The sequence below is a fragment of the Zalophus californianus genome, chromosome 2 (assembly GCF_009762305.2).
Source record: "Zalophus californianus isolate mZalCal1 chromosome 2, mZalCal1.pri.v2, whole genome shotgun sequence".
Lineage (NCBI taxonomy): Eukaryota > Metazoa > Chordata > Mammalia > Carnivora > Otariidae > Zalophus > Zalophus californianus.
In genome coordinates, this window is record NC_045596.1 from 108,232,978 (window position 1) to 108,253,328 (window position 20,351).

At 36.0% G+C, this 20,351-nt stretch overlaps 1 pseudogene; it reads left to right on the forward strand.

Annotated features, from left to right (window-relative positions):
* Positions 1-1,242: 1,242 nt before the first annotated feature.
* Positions 1,243-1,338, forward strand: LOC113926073 (annotated as a pseudogene).
* The last annotated feature ends 19,013 nt before the right edge of the window (positions 1,339-20,351 follow it).

The following is a 20,351-nucleotide window of genomic DNA, read 5'->3' on the forward strand; positions in this document are numbered from 1 at the left end:
TGAAGACATTTCTTTATGCTTCCTATATTTCAGTGTTGATGGGGAGACGTCTGAGCCATACAGATACCTTAGTCTTTGGAGTAATCTATTTCTCTCTTTCAGGAAAATTGATGTATCTTTTGCCTCTGATATTGTCAAATGTTATTGCATGTAAACTATATTTCTTCTTTCAGGAAACTTTAAGGATTTTTTCTCTCCTTATACATGGTACTCATGTATATCATTATGGTAAGGTTTGTTGTGGGTTTTTCTTTCTAAATTAATTATGTGAGGTGGGATCTTACAGTAACAAATACTGTACCACTTACTGCACCCTTCGTACAATTCCGTTTTTTCCAGCCATGCAAATTACCACATCCTGTCAGCTTTTGATCTACCAGTACTTTGATTTGTTGCCATATACCAACATTTTGTTTTAAACTTTGTGCTATTATCACCTCTTCATAGAGGTGGTTATACATTTTTTAATCTCACTTGATGTCGTTATAGGTTTTGAGTGAGTAATAGAGCTTAACAATTGTGCTCAAGCCACCATTTAAAAAAATTTTTTTTAAAGATTTTATTTATTCATTTGAGAGAGAGAGAGCATAAGCAGGAGGAGAGGCAAAGAGAGAGGGAGAATCAGACTCCCCGCTGAGCCAGGAGCTGGACATTGGGCTTGATCTCAGGACCTGGACATCATGACCTGAGCCGAAGGCAGACACTTAACCATCTGAGCCACCCAGGTTCCCCTCAAGCCGCCATTTTAAATGAAAGCTATTATTATTATTATTATTGTTTTAGAAAATTATCTTTGGGACACCATGAAGACAGATAAATTAGGGAAAGCTTAGACCTGGGAAAATTATCTTACTTGCACAGGAAGAAAGTGATGAGAACCTGTGATGGCAATAGTGATAGAGAACTGATTTATAAACTGTTCCACTATAGTTGACAGGAAGGAGTTTAAGCTAATCCTAACTCTTTGGTAGAATGAAGGGTGTCAGTCCTTGAGGAGAAACTGATAATGGCTTTTTGAAGTTTCTACTTTATCTCTCTTCTACCTTTCCTTATTAATTAAGAAGATAATCCTACAGTACCCAAGCACAATTGCATTTATATAGTTTGTGAAAATATAGGACAATTGGAGTGACTGTCAACTCATTTGTTAATAAGATCCCTATAATATAAGGGATTCTAGAAAAGTTTGTGTATACCTCAGTCTCAATTCTTCTCCTTTTTCTTAAATTAAAAAAACTTCTTGTGCTCAACATATACTAAAATTGGAACAACGCAGAGAAGATTAGCCTGGCCCCGCACAAGGATGACATGCAAATTCCTGAAGTGTTCCATATTTTTGATCTAAGACCAAGGAAACACACAAGCGCTGTGAAGAGCAGCTCCAGGTCAAGAAGGGGGAAATCAAGACTCTGTCCAAGGAGGAAAAAACCAAGAAATAAAACTCTTTTTCTTTGGTCTGTACGTAGCGACCTCAGCAATAACACAGATCAGTTATTCAATAAAACAAACCTTTATCTGACAATAAAATTCTTAAGGATTAACTATTTAAGAGTGCAAAAAGTGAGAGATGTCCATTAAGTGATGTCAGTTTGCTTACTTAGAGAGTTTTGAAGAGATCTTGAAGAGATGTTAATTTCCTATTAATGTCCCAGTTGACTTGACTAGAGACCAGAGCTCCATCAGCCACATCCCCCACGCTCACTCCCTCTCCCTCTTCCTCCATGTCACTTCTCTCTCCCCTTCACTTCTTTGTCTTCTTTGTGGCTTTTCTTTCTAAAACGTTATGAACAGGTGGAATCATAAAGAGGTAAAAGAGAGATAAAATACATTTGTGTATGTAGGGAAGTTTTGACTTGATGGAATTTATTATGAAAAATGGTACCCAAAACTTCAGCCCCTTTTCTGCAACTTCTAGTCGTTCCCTGAGTTGGACTCTGGTTTTGACAAGTTGGTTACATTTCCCAGACTCACTTTCCTTAAAGTCGTGGGTTTAGAGTTTACCTACATTTGAGAGGCAAAAGAGCTACAACAGCCATAAATCTCTAATGGTCTTTTAGGTAGGTTTATAAAAGACAGACATAGAACTGCCCAGCATGGCAAAGCTTGTTTTGCTTTCCTCTGTTTTGCCTCCTGGTCTTCCTCCTGTCTGCTAGCCTGCCTGACCCGTAGCCACCTCAGTGATGCCATCACACCCTTGGCTATGGGTCCATAGTAGCAGTAGCCACACAGAGGAAACTGTTTTCCAGAGACTTCTCTGCCAACTGTCCTTAATGATCCATGCCTTGCTTCCTAGATTTCCCTTCCAGTTCTCACCTGTCCACACAGACTTTGAGAGGGCTGATTTTAACTTTTGTCACTAACTCCCCCTCTAGACCTTCCCTTACACATTTTTTTTCACAATTGTATAGTGCCTTGTTTCTATTGTAAATCTTTATTTTATATGAATCAAAATTGTTTTGCTTCTCTGATATTACACTGAAATACTACCTTCACCCAACTTCAGTTTTTAATTCTTTTAAATTATTAAAGTTTTAGCTGGGCCTGTAATTGCCTACTAAAGACTATATTTCTTCATAGCCTCGCTTACAACTAGATCTTGTAACTAAATTTTGCTACGGGCAAAGATGTATGCAATTTCTTTTATTTACTTGAAAAATTGACTTTGTCTCCACATCCTCTTTCTTCTGTCCAATGAGATGGATTATGACATATGGTGACCCAACTTTTACCGTGTAAATGAGAGCCATTTTTACAGCATGGCAGAGCAACAACAAAGAATGGACCCAGGTCACTGAATGATCTGTGGGACCAACTTATCCTGCCCCTGGATCTCACATCTCTGGTGTGTTATGTGACCATTAATAAAATTATATCCTATTTAAGCATATTAGAGATTCCCTTGGCAAAAGAAACACAGCCATACACTAAATATTACAGGCAATACCACAAAACCCTAGTGATTTTTATGGCTTTTCTGTGGAGCTGTTCAAATATTCCCATGTTGTTACTTTTCCTCCACTAGCCCTTCCCCTATGAGTGCACAGGCATATGGGCACACATGCACAGATACAGACAAACTTACACATATGCCAACTAGAGAGACACAGGCATAAGTTCACAGACCAAGGCAGAGGTTATATTAGAACCAGGTAGGAATGAATCAGACATTTAACCCTAAGGCTTTGGCTAGTGTTTCCTAATGAAAAAGCTATTTTGACCAAGAACTGTTAAGTTTCTCCAGGAAACCTCATTCTGCACAGGGCTTCCTTGATCATGCTGGAGTTAGGCTAGTATTTTTTTCAATAGTGTACTTTCAATAAACATGCATTTATTACTTAGTTTTTATAACCTTGCTTATGCACATTCTCATTGTTCATTTGTATTTGGTTTAAAGTTTCGAAGAGCCACCTATTTTCAAAGAAGAAAGAATGTCAATTCAAGTTTGGGTTGAGGCCAAGTTTCCCAAGTGGCAAACTTGCTGGCAGCAAATTTAGCAGCAGAGAGTACATCCTAGAGCAGGAGAGAGCCGCTGCCTCTGTCTTTAGCATGAACCCCCAGTGGCTCTGCTGTCTCTACATAAAGTAGTAAGGAAACAAAAAATGAAGGATACAATCTTAAAAATAAAGAGCAAGGTAGCGCAGGAAACCGGGCTTTACATCAAACAAATCTTTGGTCACATAGATGAGTTGAAGTAATATGCAAAAAGTCTAGGTTATTACAAATTGTGGCAAAAGCTGCAGAAGTCATAAAGCGCACCTGCTTAAACGTGGCAAAGCCACGTGTAATGTAGGATTGATGCTTGTGAGAAGACAAGAGAAAGAGAAGACGTTGAAGTGAGTCCACAAAGCATGAGACACATATACTTCACATTAAATAGATTTGAAACACTAGAATGCACCGAGTGGTTAAGATAATTAAAGGGGAGCAATTGAGATGTAAAGACGAAGGTGAATGCTCTTAATGAAAGCAGTGCAGCCTTCATTCTCCCCGTCAAGGATGCAAAACAGTCTCTGTCCTGAGGGAGAAGGCGCTTTGTGCCAAGCCTTCGCCCAGGGCTGCCTAGCAACAGGCCCTTCTAGGAGGGCAGTGCATAAGTTAATCTCTTTGGTAAGCATTTGTAGCTATTAATTTAATTAGCAAAGGCAGCGTAGCATGAATGATCCTGGTGCAATAGCAAAATATTAATGAAGATCTTGAAATTCTAACCTTGAATAGGCACTTTGGAGACTGTTCCCCAGTCATACTGGGCCAAAGGAAACTTATTTAAAAATAAAAGTATTGGAGAAAACTTTCTCCTTTGCAGTTAGGTTCTATGGGGTTTCAGGAAGAGACTGCAATTTAAATGTTCTTCTCTCTTTCTCGTTGCACAGAAACTTATTGTCTGGCTTTGAAAATGAGACTGAATGAGGTTTTTCTAACTCTAAAATTTTATGAGTCCCAGAGGCCTCTCCCCCAATATCCTAGTTTTAATTGTACTATTCCTTAGAAGACAAATGATTTTACCAACATAACTGTCTTCAAGGCAAACGGTGTTGGATACCTCTCAAAGGCTGTTAATGCTCCTCTTGTTAGCTGGCTAGAAGGGCAACTGTTCAGTGATAACAAGAAATGTTCTAGGGCTTTGACTCTGAGGCTGAGTGTTCTGTCCCCACAAGACTCCTGCCCAGACCTCTTCATTTCAGTTTAATAAAAGACAGTTGTGTTTCAGATGTTTCAGAAAGTCAAGTTCCGGTAAAAGCAGATCACCTAGCATTTTATGTACTTTCTAACAACTTTTCCTTCTGGCAAATGCTTTAATGGGATACTGGATCTCGACCTTGCCAAAACAAAACAAAAACAAAAACCTTGTGTGGTAAAGCTTAAATGTTGTCTCAAGCTTTAACAAAGATACACTGGAAAAAAAAGTTTTAACCCCCAAAATCCTTCTTTTGCTCCTCTTTTATTTTTTTCTAATTGAAGAGTGGAATTTAATAATATTCCAGTTTCTGCAAAGAAAACCAATAATCTGCTTATTTCTTCTTTGTCTACTACAAAGAATGAGGCCCTTCCATTTTATAAGAAGATCTGAAGTTAAAAATTGGTTCTTTAGGATACTGGTGAACTGATTATGAACAGGGTCAAGGATGTTAAATGCCTGGAGAAAAATCTTAAGTCAAAAGGAAAGAGGAAAAAAACCATTACAGTAGCAGAGATAGTTATTTAAAATCATAAAGTCAAAGAATTACCTCTGAAAATAAAACTTTTCCATAGATAGGAAGGAAATAGGTATGTGTGTTTGTGTCTTTGTGTGTGTGTGTGTTCTAATTCCTAACTCTATGAGTATGTTTCAATAGGATATACAATTATAAGAATAGAGTTAGTTAATTGGAACTCACCTGGCTTCAATTCTTTACCTACCCACAATATATAAGAAAAGAAACAGAGGCATAGAGGCAAACAATTCAGTGTTTTTCAAGCACTTGGTTGGTCAAAAGAACAATCAAATGAACTGATATTTTGAAATTGTGGATCCACAAAGTAAAATTCTTATCTAGACATGTATTTGACCACTTAATGTATTGTTTCTCAAAGTGTGTTCTTGGATCAGTAACATCAGTAATACATGGGAATAGTTGAAATGCAAATTAATGGGCCCTTCTTCATATCTAAGGAACCAGAAACTCTAGGGTTAGGCTTTAGTAATCTGTATTCTAAGAAGCTATCCAGGCAGTTTGGATGTACGCTGAAGTCGGAAGCACCACTTTGATCTGTCATGATATATACCATGAATCTCTCCAATAAAATTTTCTTTATCCCAGTATCCTGGTAACTATTATAAATATAATAATCTTGTTACTTCAGATAGGTTATATTTAAAACATTTTTAAAATCCTTATTTTACAAAATTATAAAATTATTTTTTATTTTTCTATTAGTGGAATTTTTTTAAATGTACAAAATTCTCACATATTCATAAGAGAAAAAATATTTTTAAAAATAGCAGAAAAACTGACACTCAGAGATAACCCACAAACAGCCTTTTATTAAAGAAATGTTCTAGATGCATCTCTATGTGTGTATACACTTATTCATGTATAATCATAATCCACTGTGTTTCTGGGGAGAAGCTTTTATTAATTCTTTTGCCAAAATATGAATTAGAAATTCTTTCAGTGAACTTTTGCTAGGCTATGTGTAAGCTAAAGAAATCTCAAAATCTCTGCAGCATATAATCATGAACATTCCTATATTTTTTCTTGATTTATATGAATGCTACAGGGTCTTTGTAGCTGGCTTGAGCCACATGAACCTTCTTATACCGGGATCCAGGCTGAAGGTTCAGACCCTATCCCTAATGTTCTATTTTTATCGTCAGGAGCAGAGACATACACGGAATCCTACAATCCACAAAAAACTTTTGCTCAGAAGTGGTAGATGTCCCATTCGATCCCACTGCACTGACCAAAGCAAGTCCCAAGGCCATGGCGGGCAGTACAGCCAGGAAGGACTCTGCCCTGTGGACAATTGCTGAAGGCACAGAGCAAGAGCAGGGCTGTTAATACCCTTAGAAGAAGGGGGTGGATTCATAGGGAAAAGAACACAATCTGCCACAGGCACTGGTCTCCTTTCCAATTCTTCCCCCAGAGTTAATGTCACTATTGTCTTTGTTCTCTGTATTTCAGCTATTATAAAAATATTATTTCAGGGTGCCTGGGTGGCTCAGTTGGTTAAGCGACTGCCTTCGGCTCAGGTCATGATCCTGGAGTCCCAGGATCAAGTCCCGCATCGGGCTCCCTGCTCAGCAGGGAGTCTGCTTCTCCCTCTGACCCTCCCCCCTCTCATGCTCTCTCTCTCTATCTCATTCTCTCTCTCAAATAAATAAATAAAATCTTAAAAAAAATAAAATTAAATTTAAAAAATATATTATTTCATTTTCTTCACAGCCCGTTTCCTTCCTTCAGAACTTTTGCTCAAGCTGGTTCCACTGACCGAATTTCTCTTTCCTCCTCTTCACCATCAAATCACTGCTCTTTTCTCAGAGAACTTCCCTATTCCAAGACCATGTCACAGGCTCCAGTTATATGATTTTATTTATTTTTTTAAAGATTTTTATTTATTTATTTGACAGAGAGAGACACAGTGAGAGCAGGAACACAAGCAGGGTGAGTGGGAGAGGGAGAAGCAGGCTTCCCGCGGAACAGGGAGCCTGATGTGGGGCTCGATCCCAGGACCCTGGGATCATGACTTGAGCTGAAGGCAGATGCTTAACGGACTAAGCCACCCAGGCGTCCCCAGTTATATGCTTTTAGACTTTACTTTCATTATTTAGCTTTTATAAAAGTCAGTAGTGATAATAATTTCATAGTGATTATTGACTTAATATTTTACTCCAAAAGTGGTTTCAAAATTCCACAAAGACAGGGACATGCTGATTTTTCTCTCCACTGTATCTCTAAACAAGGTGTAGAAATAATAGTAACCCCATAAATATTCACCAAAAGGTTGAATAAATATTTTTATTTTTTATCTTTTTCAATATTTCTATTTCTTTTTTTGTTATGATAATTTGGAAGATATACAACCTATTTATTTTATTCATTACTTTGTAACTTTAAATAAAACAGTCGAATCAATATTTATTTATTCATTAGTATCATACTGAAGCAAACATTTTTATTCCTTATTTGAAAGATAAAAGGGGGTGCCTGGGTGGCTCATTCGTTAAGCATCTGCCTTCGGCTCAGGCCATGATCCCAGGGTCCTGGGATGAGCCCCACATCAGGCTCCCTGCTCCGCGGGAAGCCTGCTTCTCCCTCTCCCACTCCCCCTGCTTGTGTTCCCTCTCTCGCTCGCTGTCTCTCTCTCTGTCAAATAAATAAAATCTTTAAAAAAAAAAAAAGAAATATAAAAGAAGTTGTACCTTACACCTCCTCTTCTAATTATCTTTCCAAATTTTTGTTAGTCTATTTCATGATGTTTGTCTCAATCCAGTTTATTTTTATTCCATAGTATTTTATTCAGGAACTTTGAGATTTGCATTCTGTATTATATATGTAATTTCCAAAGAGTTTCAGGTTTAGTTTATTGTTTAGAGAAAATTAAAACTTGTTGTTTATCCTTTATAACCCTGTCCCCATCTTTATTTTGGGATATCTCTGGGTTAGTGCTGGGTTTCATTAATAAATAGGGCTTTGTGAGAAGGTTATATATAAGATAGGACTCCTGAGTCCTCACGTTTATGAGAATGTCTTTATGTTGATATTGTAAGTAACCTTTAACATCATTGGTGTGGAATAGAATGGAAGCATATTCTTCTTCACTCAAATTCTCTACACATTTATCCTGTTTTTTTAATTTTTAAAAATCTGTCTTTATTAAAATGCTTTATATCTTTAGGGCTAATATACAGGTCTTTATTTAAAATCCTAGGCTTCTGGGGCACCTGGGTGGCTCAGATGGTTAAGCGTCTGCCTTCGGCTCAGGTCATGATCCCAGGGTCCTGGGATCAAGTCCCGCATTGGGCTCCCTGCTAGGCAGGGAGCCTGCTTCTCCCTCTGCCTCTCTCTCTCTCTGACTCTCATGAATAAATAAATAAAACATTAAAAAAAAATCCTAGGCTTCCATTTCTAATGCCTGACGGTTGCTATAGACTAAATTCCCATGATTCATATTTGACCCCAAACTTCCTTTCCATGTAATATGAGTTATCAATTATTTATAATTGCTCTTAGAATAAAGACAAAAATCTTTAAGATGGGCCTACCCATCATCTGATCCCAAACTGCCTCTTCTGCTCAAATTTGCCAAGAGCAAACATAAACATTTCCGTCCCCAGTTGCTTAAACAAGAGGAGATATATTACTTTTAGCCGAAAGACTTCTCTAATAGAGATACTATTTTCATCAGGCCAAATCTATGGCCTTAGAAGGTCAATAAGGTTGAAATTCCCTGAACTAATAATGCCTCATCTCTCATTGCCACTCTTTCAACATTAGTCTGGGTATGACCGCCAGCATTCAAGAAAGAAAGGGAATCAAAGCTTGTTGTTCCTGTCTTTGAGATGACATGTGAATCAAACCCTGACTTTAGTGGCTCCAGCCGATCTCTTTCATGCATTCATTTTACACTTTCTGTAAAACCAGAGGCTGATGCTCAAAATTGTTCTTCTCTCTTCTTACTTATTGCGCACTCTGGGATACTGTTGAAATTACTTCAGTAACTGGCAAGCAAGCAAAAACCAGTGAAGCCATCTAGAGACTGGACTTCAGACAGCTTCAGGAAGCCTGGGGTTGCCTGCTAATGTTTCAGCATTAGTTAATGTCACCTTTGTCATGGGAACTAGCAGAAGAGCAGGAATTTGAGATGACATGTATCATCCAAGTAGAGAGAGGCTAGACACATGGAAATATAGTCTTTCTTCTTAACTTCTGCTAAAACGATACTCATGTCTTTCTATTTTAAAGCATATTTATTAATTTACAAATATTATTTACTATTTTTCTATAGTAATTGAGAAAAATCTAGTTTTGTGTTTGCCATAGACCAGGAAAGAAGTTAATTTTTTCTATTTTCTTCAATCAGTAGCTGTAGACTACTTTAAGCATCCCATTTTAACTTTAAATGTAGAAATAAACACTATTTTTCTGAATACAAAGGCACATAACTAAAGCAAAGGCCCAAGTAGATATGATGTCCTTGATATTCAATAACATGAATATCATATGGTGTACATGTGTGTGTTTGTGTGCATGTGTGGGTGTGCATGTGTGTCATTAATGAAAATAGTTGTGCCAATTAAATATCAAAAAACTTGACTCAAATGGTTAAAACAAGGATATTTGTATCTCACATAACCCAAAGTCTGAAAGTAGGATAGTTCCAGGCTGTAGCTCCATTTATTTGCTATTTTCTCAACTCTTCCTTCCTTGGTATGCAGATTTTTCTTCCTTTCTTCAGATGGTCTATTCTCATCATCATAAGATGACTATTAGCAGAAAACAAGGCGACACACTTCCTTGTTCACTTCTAAGACAAGAAAGAGCAGACTTTGTCCCAGAGCCATAGAATATAAATATTTTTCTGTTCAGTATGACTGGTCCAACTCAGGTGAAGTGCTCGCTCAGTAATAATCATCAGAAAATAATATGCACTGATTAGTATAAGCCAAGATTCTTTAACCAATGCCTGGCAAAAAAGCTGAGATGCCCATGATCAGCTTAAGCTAATACATACCCACATTCAGAGTTGGGTGTGGGATCAGCTTCTCCTGAGTCACATGAACTACTTGAGAGTGGGTGGCTCCTGAAGAAAATTGGGATTTTAGGGGAGATTGGTTACTGTGAAGACAATAGACAATGGGGCGCCTGGGTGGCTCAGTTGGTTAAGCAACTGCCTTCGGCTCAGGTCATGATCCTGGAGTCCCGGGATCGAGTCCCACATCAGGCTCCCTGCTCAGCAGGGAGTCTGCTTCTCCCTCTGACCCTCTTCCCTCTCGTGCTATCTCTCATTCTCTCTCTCTCAAATAAATAAATAAAATCTTTAAAAAAAAAAAAAAAAAAGACAATAGACAATGTCTCCTCAAAAGAAAGTGTGTGTCTCACTTGGAGAGACTTCAGAGACCAACCAGCTGAGAAGTAAATGTGTTTATTTTTCAATATCTTATAGAATACAGATGATTCCTGACTTAGCAATAGTTGGATGTAGGATTTTTCAACTTTACCATGGTGCAAAAGTAATACATAATCAATAGAAACTGCTTCAAATTTTGAATTTTGATCTTTTCCTGAGCTAACAATATCCAGTAGGATACTCTCTTGAGATGCTGAGCAGAGGTAGCTAGCCACAGCTCCCAGTTAGCCAAGCATCCATAAGGGTAAACAACTGATACACTGGCAATCATCCTATACCCATATAATCATTCTGTTTCTCACTTTTAGTACAATAGTCAATAAATTCCATTAGGTATTTAACACTTCATTATAAAACAGGCTTTGTGTTAGATGATATTGCCCAACTGTAGACTAATGTAAGTGTTCTGAACACATTTAAGGTAGGGTAAGGTAAGTATGATGTTTGGCAGGTTAGGGGCTTTAAATGAATTTTCTACTAATGGTATTTTCAACTTATGATAGGTTTATTGGGACGTAACTGATCGTAAATCCAGGAAAGTCTGTATAGAATGATGATTACAAACTCAGGCTTTGTAGTGGCATGATCCTGGATCCTAAATATAAATCCATTGCTCAATTGCTGAATGAGCTTGGCCAAGTTATTCTTCTGTAAAATAAGGAAGCATTAAGGGGCACCTGGATGGCTCAGTTGGTTAAGCAACTGCCTTCAGCTCAGGTCATGATCCCGGGGTTCTGAGATCAAGTCCTGCATCAGGCTCCCTGCTCGGCTGGAAGTCTGCTTCTCCCTCTCCCACTCCCCCTGCTTGTGTTCCCTCTCACTCTGTCTCTCTCTCCCTCTCTCTCTGTCAATTAAATAAATTAAAAAAAAAGGAAGCATTAATACCACATAGAATGTTTTTCTTTCAGTAATTACTTAAAAGAGATAATTCATGGATTAGGCAATAAGTGCTGACTTTATTTTTACTTTTAATTTTCCTTAAATTTCAGGAACATCATTTGAATAAATTGTTCCTTTATCACTTTCTATTAAATTTCCTAGAACACTCCTTTCATTTTAGGAAATATATTTTTTTGCCTTCTATTTTATATTTAAGTTTTTTATTTGCTTTAGTCTCTTCTTGAGAGACATAATAATCATCTTTATGTTATACTCATTCATATCTGCCATTTTGCTTCTAATCATTCATCTCTTTATCATTTTTATTTGCTTTTACTGTGATTTCCTTAACCTTATTCTATACATAACTGATTTAGTTTTGTGTATTATCAGGGTTTCACTCCTTGCTATTTCAAATATGTCTCTTGGTTGAGAAAAGTTATTGTTTCTTCATTTCTTTCCTGACAACTTCTTTTAGATTTTCTTTTGTTGTCTTAGCACGTCAGCTTCGAAACTTCAGTTCATTAAATTGATGTTTCATTATTTCTTGACATTGCTGAGTAGCAACTACATTTGTTTTTGTATTTTGGGGGCAAACTTATTCCCAAAATGGGCGCTTCTTCTGCATTTTGCCTAATAAGCCCCTATCCTTATTTATTTGTTTGTTTACTTATTCTTCTATTCTCTTGCATTAAATCGGGTTCATTTCTTCCTTGGTGCATATTTATCTTTGACTGGGGGTGGGGTAAGCTAGATCTGCTGTGGCTCCTTAAAATGATAGAAATTAGTTATCTTTTACCTTGCTTTGCTGTCTGATTTTTAAACCCTGCTCTTGAGGGATTAGGAGCTGGATGTGTGTAGTTGTCATTCTTGTCTTCAGTCTGCACTGGGCTCTACCCTACCTACTTTGATGAATATCTAATCTTGCTCAGCTTTTCCTATAATGCACATTTCAAACAGTCATTACAGCATGAATTCCTCATGGAGAGATTTGTGTTTCAAGTGGTTCTCTTTTTAACTGTTTACTAATTTTTATTTTGTGTTTGTTTGCTGCTGCCATTTCATTGGACACATTACACTCTGGAGATTGTTCCCCGTTCTTATCTTCTGCTGAGACAAACTGGGCAAGGGTTGACTTTCAATAGTTCTTCTCATCTGAGCATTGGAAGGTTATTTATCAGTAGTAAAAATAAAGGATGGTTTGGGAACATTTAGAGTTTCTCTCCAGAGTGCGCTCATTTCATTTATGCCCAATTTATTCAAGGTGTGATATATCAGTTAGGAATGTTCAGCAGGAAATAACAGAGTAACAGACAGCACCAGCACAGGTTCTTTCCCGAATTAGTAGAATAGTGTTTCATGGCCAAACTTAAGAGGCAGTGACATGATAGGAGAATTAGTAGCCTTTCATCTTCTGTGCTGGAACCTGGTGACAGAGAAAAAAGTTAGGTCTGCCTGAGCTAAAGTGCAGTGTCTACTACAGGCGCCCCTCTGATTTGTAAGTTACTTGAACTCCAAGTTATGAAGTCCATGACCAAGCAAAAATAGATTGCATAACATCTCCCAAATCTCTATAAATTTTATTCCGGACCATCTCCTCACTAAATCTGTCTCTTTGCCTAGAATACCCTTCAGAGCTTTTTCTACTTATGGAAATTGTACTCAACCTTGACGGTCCAGCCAACGTGTCAACCCCTCCATGAACACTTCCTGATCTTACTCATTACTCTTGGTCAGTTTCTCTCTTCCTGCTTTGAGCTATTACTGCATTTTAAAAACTGTCTTTCAAAATGCTTTATTATCTGACAGATATCAAGATGATTTCTCCATGTTTATTATTATTCCCATGAGATTGTGAAATATGCAAAGTTGATATTTTCTTTCTGTTTATCTCTCCCAAAACACATTGTGAAGTGCTTAGCACATAGTAAATGCTCATTTTTTGTTTGCTTATTCCAAAAAAATAACGCTCAATTGGATGCATCTTATTCAACCAGAAATTTCATTTATATTTAAAACCACTTCTTTGGGGAAAAAAGTAAGTAATATAAGTATATATTATAGTTTGTAATGCTTCTCTGAACACTTAGGTTAAATTTATTCATTTAGATACTTTTATTTATTTATTTATTATTTATTTATTTATTTTCTATAAAAATATGAGTAAATGTCTATCTTTGCATAATTCAAGCACTTCAGTTACTAAAGAGACTCTTTAGGAGAGTGGATGATTTACAAGAGGAAACACAAATTTGATTCATCTTTTTTTGTTCAGTCTCAGGGTGGCTGTGCTTTATCAGGTGGAGGGCCTATTGAACAAGGTTTCTTAGAGTTCTCCACTGACACAGAAGTCAGCGACATTATGTAGGGACTGTGTCTACAGATGATAAACGCCAGGCTCCATGTTACCTTTATATATATTTTTGGAGCACAGACTAAATTTTAAAGCTATAAGTTACAATTTCCCACTGTCTACTGTGCTGCTAACAATAGGCTAGGTCCGCTGTGTTCAGCTGAGTTACCCAAATTCTAAAGTTCAGAGGAGAGAGATTGGGATTCCTGCTTCATTGCTGCATTCTACCTTCCCTTTAAAATCTTGTATTCAGTTACATCTTGAAGTTTACATATTGCTGAACATTCAGCGCCCTGGTTAAGGTAAGCAAAATCCATTATAATCCTTTCCCAATCCCTTCTGATTAAATACTGCTCCACGACTCAGTCTAAGTGAGAGCAGTGGGACCAGTAAAGCTGCTTCAGCTTAATTGTTGTTGGCATTCTTTTCCATTTGGGGCTTTGCTGGGATGTTTCTCTTTGACGTTTTTTAGCAGTAAAACTGCTTGGAATTCCCATACACTTTGTAGGAATGTTTGCATTAGTTTGAGACTGGATTTCCTCCTAAATTAATTCCTAAAAAGGAAATAAGAATCAGTCATGAGAATACATGGTAAGGATCACAGAACACTAGAGGCCATTTTTATATGTTTTAATTTCTAAAAGTTACAGGATACTTCTGAGAATATATATACATCTCATATGTATAAATCTGTATGTACACATGAATTTATATAAGGTAATATACAAATATAATAAATTATAATATACTCATATTTACATATGTTTAAGTAGTTTAAAGACATATAGAATGCATTTACATATGCATACTGGATAAGAGAATATTTCAATATTTATACTGAAATTAGAGCTATAGTATCAAATATATAGGACCTAAGGTTTTAATTTTGTTTTGCTTTGTTTGTTTAAATGATTTGTTGGTTTGTATTCAGTAATATAAATTACTTCTTTATTTGACAGTTTAATAAAAAACATTTTCAACAAAATGGATAAAAGACTTCAGTCCGTCTCTAACTTCTTAAATACTTCTTAGCTATTAAGCACTTAAAAGTCCTCTGCTCACATGTTAACACTGTCACCAGAGCCTTTCCTAGAGTTCTTTCCTAGTATCAAACTCAGTTTTTTTGGGATTCAGCCATGCCCTTTCACCCTACAGCCTGAAGGTCTTCAATGTTTAGTAATAAATTTTTAAATCCTTTTTAGAAAAACTTCTCTGGGGTCCAAAGTCAATTCCAAGAATACTGGATGAAAACTACTTTTGGATTTTGCCACCTCAAAGAATGTAAACTCCCCCTCACTGGGAATTTCCAGTGAGTAGAATTCCCAAGAGCTGGTAATTTTCAATGAAAAATGTGATGTAGTTTTTTGATTTGGGTTTTTGGTTTTTCTGTTTTGTTTTGTGATAACATGCTGTTTAAGAAGTATCTAAAATATTCATTTTGCAAAGATAACCTTAAAAATCAAAGGCAACTTATGCTTTTCGAAGAAATAAGGTAGACAGATGCTTTTATTAAAGTTTTGACCTTGAGATTTATTCCTTCACAATATCAGATCAATCAGGAGAAGTCAGTATTGGAAAATGTCAGAGCTACTAGAATGTATTCAAATACTGGTGTAATGTAGGTGCCTTACCTTCACAAAAGAAATGATTTATCCTAACACTTTAAATAATAATCTTTACGTCTTTTATCTCTGGATAATAATCCACAGACTTTAAAATTGCAAATAATATGTAATGTAAGAAGTCTACATGACAAAGTCAAGGAGCTCAATTTCATTTAGCAGAAAGTAAACAGTCATATTTCTTTCAGGTGGAAGGTTAAATTGATAATACAAGTAAATATGATGGATTCCGTATCTTAAGGTCATTGGTAATCATATGAAATACAACTATAAAGAAGAAGAGATATCTTGATATTTTTGGGTTGTGTTGATTTTGGAAGTTGTGGTTATATTTGTGCATTTCATATTCATCATATTGATTTAAATCAAAATCACACAGTTTAAAACGATTTATTTAGGCAAATTTACTCCATCCATAGGAAAAAAAAATGCTCTTGGGGGAATGAAATTTATTTTCAGTTAATTCCAAACTAACAAAAATTTTTAAGATTAGTCATACAACTCCTGTGTATCTTTCAACCATACTTCCCAATTATTGTTTGCCACATTTACTTTAGCATTCTCTCTCCGTCTCTCTCTTCTTTTTCCCTCTATTTTTGTTTCCATGTCTCTCCCCCCCTTTCTTTTTGATATCTCTAAAATTCTCTCTCATCTATTTAGGGTATTGAGAGAAGAGCGAGACAGAAAGAGATTGTGAGATTTAGGAAGAAGAATAAAAACATTTCAAATACTTTGTGTGTGTTTAGTTAAGAATAAGGATATTTTCTTATATAATTATGGTGGAATTATCAATATTAGGAAATTAACATTCATATAACAATGTTATCTAGTGTATAAACCGTATTTAGATTTCACCAATTATATCAGATTTTCATAGCAAATAATAATAATTATTATTATTCTAGTCCAGGAACATGGAATACAACTATTTGTCATGTTTCTGTAGTATCCTTTATTTTGAAACAGGTCAGTTATTAACAGAATGTCTTGTAATTTGGCTATTTCTAATATTCCTCATGATTATGTTCAGGTTATCTTGTTTGGAAGAGCAATACCACAAAATAATGTCAAATCTTTCTTAGCATATCATATTAGCAAGCACATGGAATTAGTTTGTCCTAGTACTGGTTATGATAATTTTGATCACTTAGGTAAGGTGGTTTCTACCAGGTTTGAAAAGCTCTTTCAAGACTGACTCATTTTAGTGCACAAATTTGATGTTTATATGTGCTTTGAAACAAGATTTTTAATAACTTGTCTTTTAAAATAGCTTCTGGGGTGTCTGGTGGCTCAGTTGGTTAAGAGTCTGACTCTTGATTTCGGTTCAGGTCATGATCTCAGGGTCGTGAGACTGAGTCCCATGTCCAGCTTGTGTTGGGCGTGGAGCTTGCTTAAGACTCTCTCCCTCTCCCTTTGCTCTTCCCACTGTTCATGCTCTCTCACTCTCTCTCAAAAAAAATAAAAATAAAAATAAAATGAAATAGCCTTAGTAATCAAGTAAAACCAGATTAAAAATTAAGACTATAAAATCCAATAATAGAATTTAAATAATAATAATTATAAGAAATATGGGTCTCATTCAACTATTTGTTAGGTAATCCAGCTTTTCAAAGTTGCAAGTTTTGTTCTTGCATGTAGTGAGCAAACTAGTTCTCTGCCATTCTAAGAACAATCTCATTTTATAGAACATATTGTTCACTGATTTGCCTGATGTCTATCTGGAAACCTTCATATTATAGCCATTATACAAATGACAAAAACTATAATCATGAATGCAACAATAAGCTTAATGTTTGCCTTTCACTTCATTTTAAAAGAATTTATTTATTAGAACATTTTTAAGTTCACAGGAAAATTAAGCAGAATTTACAGATATTTACCATGGGACCCCTGCCCACACACATGCATAGCCTCCCCCTTAACAACAGCCCCTACCATATTGGTACATTTGTTACAATAGATGAACCTACATCAACAAATTATTATCACCGAGAGTTCATAGTTTAAATTAGTGTTCACTCTTGGTGTTGTATATTGTATGGGTTTGGACAAATACATAATGACATATATCCATCATTTTAGTATTATACAGTTATTTTACTACCCTAAAAATCTTTTGTGCACTGTCTATTCATACCTTCCTTCTTCCCCTGGCAACCACTGATCTTTTTATTGTCTCCATAGTTTTGCCTTTTCTGGAATGCCATATAGTTGAAATCATACAGTATATAGCCTTTCTAGAGGGCTTCTTTCACTTGGTCATATGCATGTTAAGTTTCCTCCATGTCTTTTCATGGCTTAGTAGGTCATTTCTTTTTAATGCTGAATGGTATTCCGTTTTGTAAAGGTACCACGATTTATCTTTCACTTAACTGAGGGACTTCTTGGTTGCTCTGAAGTTTTGGCAATAATAACTAAAACTGCTCTAAACATCCATGTACAGATTTTGGTGTGGTAATATGTTTTCAAATATGTTAGAAAATACCAAGGAGCACAACTGCTGGATTATACGGTAAGAGTATGTGTATTTATGTAAGAAACTGCCAAACTGTCTTCGACAGTGGCCTTACAATTTTGCATCACCATCAGCAATGAGTTTAAGTTCATATTGTTCCATATCCTCACCAGCATTTGGTGTTGTCACTGTTTCTGATTTTGGCCATTCTAATAGGTACGCAGTGGTATCCTAGTGTTTTAATTTTCATTTCCCTGATGATACATAATGTGGAGCATCATTTTGTGTGCTTATTTGCTTTTTGTATGTTTTCTGTGGTGATATGTCTGTCAAGGTCTTTGCTCCATTTCTTAATTGGGTTATTGATGTTCTTGTTGTTGGGTTTGAAGAGTTCTTTTGTATTTTAGATAAGAATCCTTTATCTGATAAGTCTTTTGAAAATATTTCCTCCCAGACTGTGGCTTATCTTTTTATTGTTTTGAGAGTGTCTTTCACAGAGCAGAAATTTTTCATTTTATTGAAGTCTATCTTAATTTTTCTTTCATAGGTTGTGCCTTAGAGTTTGAACAGGTTGAGGGGGACAGGCAAAGAAGAAAATTTCTTGTTCGGTGGGTATTGTGGTAGTGGTCTAGTACTGGTGCTCCCAGATCTTCAAAAATATTTGTAGTTCATTTATCAGTCATGGATATTTTCATTAGTTCTTTAGATACACCATTAAAAAATTCCCCATTAATGCCTTTATCATTTTAATCATGATTATTTAAAAATTTCTATTTCTTGGGGCGCCTGGGTGGCTCAGTCGTTAAGCATCTGCCTTCGGCTCAGGTCATGATCCCAGCGTTCAGGGATCGAGCCCCGGATCGGGCTCCCTGCTCAGCGGGAGGCCTGCTTCTCCCTCTCCCACTCCCCCTGTTTGTGTTCCCTCTCTCGCTGTCTCTCTCTCTGTCAAATAAATAAATAAAATCTTAAAAAAAATAAAAAAAATAAAAATTTCTATTTCTTCTAATGTCTGTGTCATATTTGAATCTGGTTCTATCTCTTGGCAGTGTTCTATTTATCTTGATTTTTTATACCTTTTAAGTTGTTTTGAAGATCAGACATCTAGTGTAAGATAGTATAGATGGAGATCAATAGCTTTAATGCCAATTTGGAGTTTTCAATTGTTCCTGTTAAAAGTTGCTACAATGCTAGTGCCCCTAGCCCCCTGCCATTCACAAATGTTAACTGTTAATAGAGAAATATGTCATGATCCTAGATCTTGAATTACTTCTATAATTTTTCAAATGCAATATCCCTAGCAATAAAGTAATCATCAAGTGAAAAGCAAGATCACATGAATAACCAAAAAAAGATACAATATCCAATAAGACATCCCAAGAGGGACTCTAAATACTTGAATTATCAGAGAGACTTTAACTATATTTGCTCTGTTTACAGAAATAAAATATAATTTTAACAGACAGTTGGAAAAGAAAACCAGAATAAAAAGGGGAAGGACAAAACTCATTTTAAAAATAAGAAATATAATAATTCCCAAAAATATAGAATAAATAACCCAAATTAAAACTTAATGGACTATACCAGTAACAATTAGCACACCCAGCACCAAGATTTTGGTTTCTCCAGTAAAAGGCATGAAGGCACCAAGGAGATGTGACTCTTCTAGAACTGGAGCAGGCAATGTGCAAGATGATCCTACAGCATCTTGTAGTGCCAGGAAATAAGGAGAAAAAAAAATAAGTAAACCCAATGGTGGGTATGTAAAAGGGACATGGGAGCCAACTGAAAGAGATAGCAATGATCATTGCTGGAACAATTTGAACAACAAAAAATAAAATAGTATTTTATTAAAACCCAATGTATAAGTAAATATCTGTGACCCCATATTAATATAAATATATGATTTAATAAATAAATAGGAAAGAAGAGATAAGTTTCCCCATGTAGAATTCTAAATAATTCATGGAGATATTGTGCCCTAAAGGAAGAGGAGAATCATTTTTCAGTCCTTCAGAATGGGTTACACATACTTATTCCAAAGAGAATAGTATGGGAAAGGGGTAAAAAGAGTAACTTTACAGTGGAGAAACCTGACAAACACGAACTACTTCAGTGAGATGTCCAATATCAATAGTTACAGTCATAAATCATATTAATTGTATGTACCCTTGACATAATGTGATGAAAATGGTACTTTACCCATGTGATATTCCTCACTAAGACCCACAACACCAGTCTAATCATGACGAATCCCAATCATCAGATAAATTGTGTAGGAGCTTGCTACCCTGAACAATAGTCCTAAAAACTGTCAAGATCAACAAAACAAGAAAAATCTGATAAAACTATCATAGTCAAGAGTAGCCTAAGGATATAAGATGATTAAATGTAACGTGGTTTCCTGCATAGTACCCTGGAACAGAAAAGGCCATTA